Genomic DNA, 10,459 nt, shown 5'->3' on the forward strand with positions numbered 1-10,459 from the left:
GGGTGACAGAGTGAAACGCTTGCCTCAAAACAAAAACGGAAACAAAATCCAGTGAATCTCTTCGGTCCCTAAATGCCCTTAATAACCGCCCTTCCACCCTTAATAGCATAAGAATGCTGAGTGTTTCCTTTCAAACCTTGAGAGGTGAACTGATAGCAAAGTCTGATATAACCACGAGCACGGGTGCTTTGACCCTGCCATTCTGGGGTCACTGTTGAGTTTACATCCTGCACAGTCTCATGGACATGGGTCCACTAGGGTGGACATGCCCTTGAGTGCTCAGGGCTCACACTCCTGAGGAGACCCCGTGTGAACTCTAAAGGTGCCTCTCTTTCAGGTCCATTGACTCAGCTGTTGTCCCCAAAGCAACATGCCCTGCCTCAGTGGTAGGCCTCAAGAGGTTTGTTTTGGCAGGGGAACGAGTGGTGTTTTGTTTTGAGACAGGTTCTCGTTCTATCACCCAGGCTGGAGTACAGTGGTGTGATCATGCCTCACTGCAGCCTCAACTTTCCAGGCTCAAGTGATCCTCCCACCTCAGTCTCTCAAGTAGCCGGGACCACAGGCATGCACTACTATGCTCAGCTAACTTAAAAAATATATATATATTTTGTAGAGATGGGGTCTCGCTATGGTGCCCAGGCTGTTTTCCAACTCCTGGGCTCAAGCAATTCCCCTACCTCAGCCTCCCAAAGTGGTAGGATTACAAGTGTGAGCCACTATGCCTGGCCAAGAGGATTTTTAACACAATATGCACCCAGATTTATTTTATTATTATTACTCTTTCTTATCACAAACTATTTCACATGTACAAAAGTAAGCTTTATAGAAATTGATTTATACATGACAGTGAAATGAATACTTGAATACTCACCATTTAGCTGAAGACAAAGATCATTAAAAATACCTTTAAAGACCTGTGTGCCCCTCCCATCACATTACTATTCTGAATATTTAATTATACTTTTCCACATGAATTTGGCAGGTGATTTTTTATTTGGTATGTTTTTATACTTGAACTGAGTGATATCTAAAACCTGTATTTTTCACTCAACTTTATAATTATGAAATATACACATCTTGATGTGTGGACCTGTAGTTAATTATTTGTTAATTGGGTAGTATAGTGAGATGTGTAAATGCTCAATTTTACAGTCAATTTTTGAACAATGGACACTACCCACCAGTGGACTATGAATTCATCTGTTGACCCACAGTCTTACTAACACCTGGTATTGTCTACATTGCTGGGTGCAGTGATTTTTTTATACCTATGAGATCAATTTTGTTCAAAATTTTTTTAGACAGAGTTTTGCTCTGGTTGCCCAGGCTGGAGTGCAATGGTGCGATTTCGGCTCACCACAACCTCTGCCTCCCAGGTTCAAGCAATTCTCCTGCCGCAGTCCACTGAGTAGTTGGGATTACAGGCATGTGCCACCACACCCGGCTAATTTTGCATTTTTGGTAGAGACGGGGTTTCCTCCATGTTGGTCAGGCTGGTCTCAAACTCACAACCTCAGGTGATCCGCCCACCTCGGCCTCCCAAAGCGATCGGATGACAGGCGTGAGCCACCGCACCTGGCCAATATTTATTATTTTAATGGCATCCACTTGACTACCACTTACTAAGAGATGTGTCCTGAAATCTACCACTCTGAGAGTGGATTTGTCAATTTCTTTTCATAATTCAGTGTTTGCTTTATATACTTCAAAGCTGTTTATTAATGCATACCAAGTTTGGAAGTGGTATAACTTCATATTGAATTGATACATTCATCATTACACAGAGACTTTTTTTATTCCTAATCATGATTTTTGCTCTAATGTCTATTTGTGCTTGATATTAATACAATGATCCTACCTGCTTTTGAGTATTTGCGTGGTATATCTTTTTACATCCTTTTACCCTTAACTTTTTGTGTGGATGGCTTAGATATATCTCTTGTAAACTGAAGGTAGCTAAATTTAAGCTTTTTATCCAGCTAGACTCTTTTAACTGATATTTTTGTCCATTGACCTTTTTTGTGATTACAGATATATTAGGATTTTTTTTTCCACCATTGTATTTTGCATCGCCAATTTGTCCTTCTTTTACTGTTGATTTTTTTCCCTTCATTCTTGTCTTCTTTTGGATGATAGCATTTTTTCTTATTCCATTTTTCTCCTCTACTAATTTGACCTCAATTTCTATTGTTTTAATACTTATCCTAGAAACTTGAATATACATATACCACTTAAAAATCTAAATCATTAGCATTATCCCCCCTCCCTGAAAAAAGAACTGACTGTTTTTATTTGGATTATACCCTCTATATGTTATTTTTGCCCAGGATTATAGTTTTATCTGCTTTTTAACCCTATAAATTAGGCTATATTGTTATTTATTTACTTTTGAGACAGGGTCTCACTCTGTCACCCAGGCTGGAGTACAGTGCAATCATAGCTCACCACAGCCTTTAACTCCTGGTCTCAAGGGATCCTCTCACCTCACCCTTCCAAGTAGATGGGACTACAGGCGAGCACCGTCACAGGCAGCTAATTGTTTTTAATTTTTGTAGAGATGAGGTCTTGCTATGTCGCCCAGACTGGTCTCAAACTTCTGTTCTCAAGCTGTCCTACCACTTTGGCTTTCCAAAGTGCTGGGATTACAGGTGTAAGCCACCGTGCCTGGCTGCTAATCTACCGTTTAATTTATTCAGTCTTTAATTTCAATGTTTATGCATTTCAATTCTAGACGTTCCTTTCAGTTGTGTTTTAAATCTGGTCACTTTTGAATGTCTTTATTTCTTTAAACATTTTGTACGTGGTTATTTTGTGTCATGTGTCCCATAATGCCAATATTTGAAGATCATAGGTGATTAAACCTATTGCTTAGTGTTTTTATTTCCAATCATAATGTTTTGTTTCCTCATGTGTTTGGTCATCTTGCAGGGCATATATTAGACTCCGCTTAATCAAAGGGAATCCTGATAGGCATGAGGTCATGATTTTCTCCAGAGAGAATGTGTGTTTACTTAAATTACTTACTATACTGAAGGTGGCTATCACTTGGGATCGCTTAACTTCTTTAGATTTTGCTGACTTGTGGATGTGGGTAGAATAAATTCCAAATCCAGACCCTATGGAATAGGAGGGGTTTGTTTTTCTACCCAGAGCTGAGACGGAGATAGGCTACCTGCCTGTCTCCCTGTAAGGGCGAACGTATTTTTCTACCCACCTTGGAGCCCCTCTACGAAGTCTTGATTCCGCTGCCCACATGGCACAGCCCCCAGGCCTGGTCTTGCTCCCTTTCGCTCGGTTATCGGTACCAGTATTTGATGCCGACGCAGCCTAAGGTTCCACACTTGCTTTCCAGACCGCTGGCAGCAACTTGTTTATTGTTGTGGTGGCGATGGGGGTGGTGGGGTGAGGGGTGGGGCATGCGCTTGGGTATTTTCCTTCACTTTTTATGATCTTAGTAACACATTTAAAAGTATATTTGTTGTGATTTACTTGGCATCTCGAAGTGTTGCTTCAGGAGAGCTTTTGGATTGTCTTGTCTGCCACGGAACAGGAAGTGAAAGTCTCTGCGTGGTTTTTGACCTCACCCAGCCATGACACAGAAGAATCTCTGACCCACAAAACCTGAGGCCCTTGTAGACCCGGGGACCCCGCCTTAGGTTTCTGCTGTTCTCACTGCGAACTGCCCAGGAGAGTCTCTAAGGGTCGCTTCTTAAAAATGGCCTTTGTTCCGTGCTGCTTCAGTTCCCCGAAGGGTTCCTTGCCCCAGTGGAGCAGAGCACAAGCTTTGGAAAAGGCTGCCTGGGTTTTAGTTTCCACGCTGCCTCTTGTAGGGGTGGAGCCTGGGTCAAGTGACTTGAGCTCTGTAAGTTTCGGTTCACTGTCCGTAAAATGGAGATAACAAAACCTTCTTACAGATTGTCAACTCAGGCTGCCAGACATCAACAGAGGACATACCTTCCATCCACGATTCAAGAGTTCAGATGACACACACTCGGATTCTGACCAGCTTTACCTTCAATACATTCTCATCGAACACATCACTGGCTGCATCGACGTTCCAGCATATCAGCCCACTTTACGGGAAGAAAGAAATGGGGAGAGATGAGCAGAAATCAGACTTCCCAGCAGACACAACCCGAGGCAGGGTCAGCACCTGGGCCGTCGGGATCCCAGACAGGATTTCAAGCTCCGCCTGGGATCCTAGAGGGAAGGTTTCTCGTGACAGGACTGAGGACACGCTGGCACCTAGCGTATCAGGTGGGGCAGCTATGGAAGCCAGACTCCTTTTCTTTCATAGATGGGGAAACTGAGGCCCGAAGAGGTGGGGGAGCTTGTTCAGGGGTACTCAGCTGCTGGCAGAGCTGGGCCTGGATGCAGGACTGCATCAGCCTCTTCTCCCTCTGTCACTTCCCCACAAGGGCAGATTCTTCCTCACCTTTTCCTCCTCCTTCTTTGTGTATATACTTAACCTGCTTCATGAGGAGATATGCTACTGTAAATTTTGTTACAATTTTTTTTTTTTTTTTTTTGAGATAGAGTCTCGCTCTGTCGCCCAGGCTGGAGTGCAGTGGCCGGATCTCAGCTCACTGCAAGCTCCGCCTCCCGGGTTTACGCCATTCTCCTGCCTCAGCCTCCTGAGTAGCTGGGACTACAGGCGCCGCCACCACGCCCGGCTAGTTTTTTGTGTTTTTTAGTAGAGACGGTTTCACCGTGTTAGCCAGGATGGTCTTGATCTCCTGACCTCGTGATCCGCCCGTCTCGGCCTCCCAAAGTGCTGGGATTACAGGCTTGAGCCACCGCGCCCGGCCCTTGTTACAATTTTTATATACCTCTATGAATGTTTTTAGATTATGGTCTTCAGGTTCCAAAATTAATTTGTTTTGTTTTCACTGGAGTACTGCATATTCCCATGTAGATAGTCACCATGCTTGCAGCATTATTCAGGATTCTTTGATTGTAACTGCTATACGCTCAACTCACAGCACTAAGCAAAAAAGGCAACATCTTGCCTCACATAACTGAAGAGCTGAGGAGGAAAAGCTCCAGTTCAGGCAGGGGTGGATGCAGGTGTTCACAGCGTGTCACTAGGAAGTTGTCTCTAGGTGTGGCTTGGCCGCACCGTCCTCTGCCTGGGCGCGTTGGTGGGCCAGTGCTCTCAATGTGTTGGCCCCTGACCCACTTGCCTCATCATAGCTCCAAGTCCAGAAGCAAGAAAGGCCTCTCTTTCCTGATAGGTCCAGTGAACCCCTGAGTTCAGTCTCACTGCCTGGGGTGGTTAGGCAGTGCCTGGGCTAGGCCACGGAACACTGTGGTCAGTCAGGGCTGTGAACTGCCACTCCTGGGTTCGGAGGAGGGGCTAACCCTACGAACACCACACAGCTTGGTGAAAGGACCTGGTTCCCCCACACGCAAAACAAACCAAGGTGTTGCCATCAGAAGGAATGGGAATAGATATGGGACAGGCAAACATGACTCTTCACAGTGTCTGCCCTGTAGCAGCTCAGAGTGCTTCGTCACTACCCCAATCACAGGCACTTTGGTTGCTTCCAAAGAGGAACCAGACACCCTGGGTTCAAACCACATCAGCCCCTCTACAGCTGTGACCCTTGGGCAAATGTCTTTTCTTTTTTTTTTTGAGATGGAATCTCACTCTGTGGCCAGGCTGGAGTGCAGTGGCACGATCTCACCTCACTACAACCTCCACCTCCCGGGTTCAAGTCATTCTCCTGCCTCAGCCTCCCGAACAGCTGGGATTACAGGTGTGTGCCACCATGCCCAGCTAAGTTTTGTATTTCCAGTAGAGACAGGGTTTCACCATGTTGACCAGGATGGTCTTGATCTCTTGACCTCATGATCTGTCCACCTTGGCCTCCCAAAGTGCTAGGATTACAGGTGTGAGCCACTGCGCCTGGTCTCCTTGGGCAAATGTCTTAGCTAACTTTGCCTCAGCCTCCTCACCTGTCAAGTGGAGACAGCAATAGCTCTTGCTCTGAGGGCTGTTATGGGGACCAGATGGGCCACTAACACACAGAAAGACTGCATCAGCCCTGGCACGTCGAGTAAGCACCCAACATATGTTAGCTGCTGCTTCTCACTTACAATCAGCATTGCTAAAATCAAAACATTTGATTTGCAAGACAGTGTTTACTTTCTCTGTATTTCCCTAGAATCCCTTTCTGCACATGGAATTACCTGGCTAAAGGTCCAGCTGTGTTCAGAGTGCTTGTATTTCACTGCCGGATAGCTCTCGGCTGCACGAGCTGATGATACCGTCCTGGCACGGTGCCTTGTACAGTACAATACACATGACCTTGAGGCCGAGAGTCTTGCAACACTTTTATCATTGTTTTATTTTCCTTTTTTTTTTTTTTTTTTTTTTTAGACGGAGTCTCGCTCTGTTGCCCAGGCTGGAGTGCAGTGGGGCAATCTTGGCTCACTGCAACCTCCGCCTCCCAGGTTCAAGTGATTCTCCCACCTCAGCCTCCCAAGTAGCTGGGACTATAGGCATGTGCCACCACGCCCAGCTTATTTTTGTATTTTTTAGTAGAGACGGGGTTTCAGCATGTTGGCCAGGCCGGTCTTGAACTCCTGACCTCGGGTGATCCTCCCGCCTCAGCCTCCTTTCAAAGTGCTGGGATGACAGGATGGAATAACACTTTCATTTAAGGGCCAGCAAAATCACTTGAGCATGCATCCATCAGAAGGAGGGCGGCTTTTAGGAGAAGTTCCACACAGTGTCCACTGCTGAACTGTTCATTAGCTAGCTTTTTTTCTGCATCCTCATCTTATTGCCATTTTCTGGGGCTTGGTTTTTCCCTCTTGAGAAAGAAATAGGCCTGTGCTTATTTCCCTCTGCCCTGGAACAAGGCGCCATCCACTCTCCTGAGCTGCCGGGAACTTCTCCAAAATTCCTGGTGCTTTCTCACATTGAGCAACATGAGTCTCTTTCCTGTTTTTACCAGCCTCCGCCCATGCAAGGCTCTGAGACAAACTGCGCGACGGAAGACATCTTTCTGAACCACAGAGCCCTGTTTGCCTAAGAAAAAGGTCGCGGGCTCAATCACACACACCTGGCTGCAGTCAGTTCCAATTTTCTTTCTTTCTTTTTTTAATGGCAATTCCTGCTGCCCTGCTGATACTGAATTTATTTTCATTTTAAGTTTTTCAGCAATAAGATCTTAAAAACCGGCTGGGCATGGTGGCTCACGCCTGTAATCCCAGCACTTTGGGAAGCCAAGGTGGGCGGATCACCTGAGGTTGGGAGTTCAAATTCAGCCTGACCAACATGGAGAAACCCTGTCTCTACTAAAAATACAAAATTAGCTGGGCGTGGTGGCGCACGCCTGTAATCCCAGCTAGTCGGGAGGCTGAGGCAGGATAATCGCTTGAACCAGGGAGGTAGAAGTAGTGGTGAGCTGAGATCGTGCCATTGCACTCCAGCCTGGGCAACAAGAGTGAAACTCCATCTCAAAAACAAACAAACAAACTTCAAAACCGGCAGAAAATGTATCAGGGTGCCCGGTACTATGGGAGATGAGATACAGGCTAGAGCCCAGCCCTCGAATTGCTAACAGTTTTGCTTGGGAAGCAGAATTAATGTCTTCCGCATACTCAGGCCAAGGTGACAGCACCTGCTCTCAGAGCAGTTGGATTTCAGGAACTTCCCATCCTCTCAACCCACACGGGAAGGGACAGGCCCCTCGGCAGTTAGAGAACGCACTTGGTCACACTTCAGGGTTGCCGGAGGGAGGGTGGAGGACTTCCTACCTCACGGTGATCTGAGGTCCAGCAACCCTAGGGACCCCAGCTTGAGGCTCTGAAGGGCTGCGACAGCCTCTTTGCCTGCCAACCCCGCCCTGGATGCAGCCTGCTGAGTGAGCGTGGAGAAGGGGAGCTATGTGGCCAAAACACTGAGGCACTGAGGAGCACGAGGGAGCCACCCTTCCTGGCATTTCTCCTGAGGCTGTCTGTCCTTCCCCAGCCTCTTCGGCCTACAGTCCCAATCAAGAGCCAGGCCGGTTTCTGCAAGTCCAGGAGCAGAAGAGAAACCGGTGAAGATTTCACCACTACATATCAGACCAGCGATGGCTGCTCGGTGATGGCGCTGCTCTGCTGCAAACACACGATTGCAACACTGAGAAACTGCCACCAAGAAAAACCCCAAATCCACTGATCCCACAAAGAGGGGAGAAAAAGGAAGGCTTCATGCTGAAGAAGAAGAAATACAAATGTGTATGTGCCGGTTTGCCTCTCGACATTACCGTGGAGGCATTCACACGCCTGTCCATTTGGTATCCTCACGAGCGATCCCCAGAGGAACCAAAGGTCAAGTTTTACAAAGATAACCAAGGACATCTTAAAGGAGACGGGCTTTGCGATCGTTGGAAGAGGGAAGCTGTGGATCTTGCATTCATGCGTTTGGATGAAGATGGGACATTAGAAACTGCACGTTGTAGGTTGAGGTGGCCAAGTTTCAACGGAATGAGAAATACGAGGCTTCAGGAAGGAAATACACGAACCACAGGAAGGCTCTGTCTCTACAGCAGAAGCGGCCACGCCGCGGGCCATCCAAACGCCATGACATGAGTGAGTTGTCCTCATCGAACACATTTCATCCTGTGAATTTTGAGGATGGCCAGAGAAGACCTTCAAGGACAGTCAAGTTTGGACCAACTCGGAAGCTCATTCTCTTTGACAGACACCTGGCTGGCAAACCTGTGTCATGGAGGAATGCAGGAGCAGCTGCTCACTGTATTCAAACCTTTGATGGAAGGTGGTTTGAATGATATGGTTGAGCAGACTCCAAGGCTGAGAGGACGGGCGGCTTCCTTCAGTGTCCCTGAGGCCAACACACTCAGTGCTTCGATTCCACAGAGGGGGTCTTTGGGTGGTGCTGGGGGCGTTGAGGAAGAAAGGGCCCTGGGCACAGGCAGCGGCGCCGTCCTCAGTAGTGGGCACAGGCAGCGGCGCCATCCTCAGTAGTGGGCACAGGCAGCGGCGCCGTCCTCAGTAGTGGGCACAGGCAGCGGCGCCGTCCTCAGTAGTGGGCACAGGCAGCGGCGCTGTCCTCAGTAGTGGGCACAGGCAGCGGCGCTGTCCTCAGTAGTGGGCACAGGCAGCGGTGCTGTCCTCAGTAGTGATGACACGGAGGAGGAGGAGAAGGGAAAAGAGGAGGATATGATGACAAAGATGACATTTAATCCCTTAAACTTGCTTTTAGGGAAGTTCCTCCATCTGCATGTGCCTGTGTCAGGGTTATTATTGGTAGTGTTACGTGAACACATGCACAGTGGTACAATGCCATCAGACTAAATTTTTAAAAAGTTTTAAATTTTCATTGTAACTGGCAATTAATGATTTTTAAATTATTTTTATTTATTTATTTATTTGTTTTTTGAGACAGGTCTCATTCCATCACCCGAGGCCGGAGTGCAGTGGTGTGATCTCAGCTCACTGCAACCTCTGCCTCCCAGGCTTGAGCGATTCTCTCACCTCAGCCTCCAAAGAACCTGGGACTGCAGGTGTGCGCCACCACACGTGGCTATTTTTTTTTTTTTTTGTAGGGTTGGGGTTTTGCCATGTTGCCCAGGCTGGCCTCAAACTCCTGAACTCAAGCAATCTGCCCATCTTGGCCTCCAAAAGTGCTGGGATTACAGGTGAGAGCCATCATGCCTGGCTATTTTTAAAAAGAGTCTTGCTCTGTCATCCAGGCTGGAGTGCAGTGACACAGTCATGGTTCACTGCAGCCTTGAACTCCTGGGCTCACGTGACCCTCTTGCTTCAGCCTCCTGAATAGCTGGAATTACAGGTGCATGCCACCATGCCTAGCTAATGTGTAGTTTAAAATTTTTTGTAGAGATGGGGTCTCACTATGTTGCCCAAGCTAGTCTTGAACTCCTGGCCTCAAGCAATTGTCCTATCTCAGCCTCCCAAATTGCTGGGATTATAGGCATCACCCACGGTGCCCAGCCATTAATTTTTTTTTTTTTTTTTTTTGACGGAGTCTCTGTTGCCCAGGCTGGAGTGCAGTGACGCCAATCTCGGCTCACTACAAGCTCCGCCTCCCAGGTTCACGCCATTCTCCTGCCTCAGCCTCCTGAGTAGCTGGAACTACAGGCACCCACCACCACGCCCGGCTAAATTTTTGTATTTTTAGTAGAAATGGGGTTTCATCGTGTTAGCCAGGATGGTCTTGATCTTCTGACCTCGTGATCTGCCCACCTCGGCCTCCCAAAGTGCTGGGATTACAGGCGTGAGCCACCGCGCCCAGCTAAGCCAATGAGTTTAAAATACTTTAAATAAATAAATTTTGTAATGTTTCACTTAAAAAAAGAGATACAGTCTGAGAAATGTATCATTAGGTGATTTCATAATTAGTTGATTTCATTGTCAAGCAAACATCATAGAATGCACTTACACAAACCTAGATGGTACAGCCTACTACACGTCCAGGCTTTAT

This window comes from Macaca mulatta, chromosome 4 (genome assembly GCF_049350105.2).
Source record: "Macaca mulatta isolate MMU2019108-1 chromosome 4, T2T-MMU8v2.0, whole genome shotgun sequence".
Lineage (NCBI taxonomy): Eukaryota > Metazoa > Chordata > Mammalia > Primates > Cercopithecidae > Macaca > Macaca mulatta.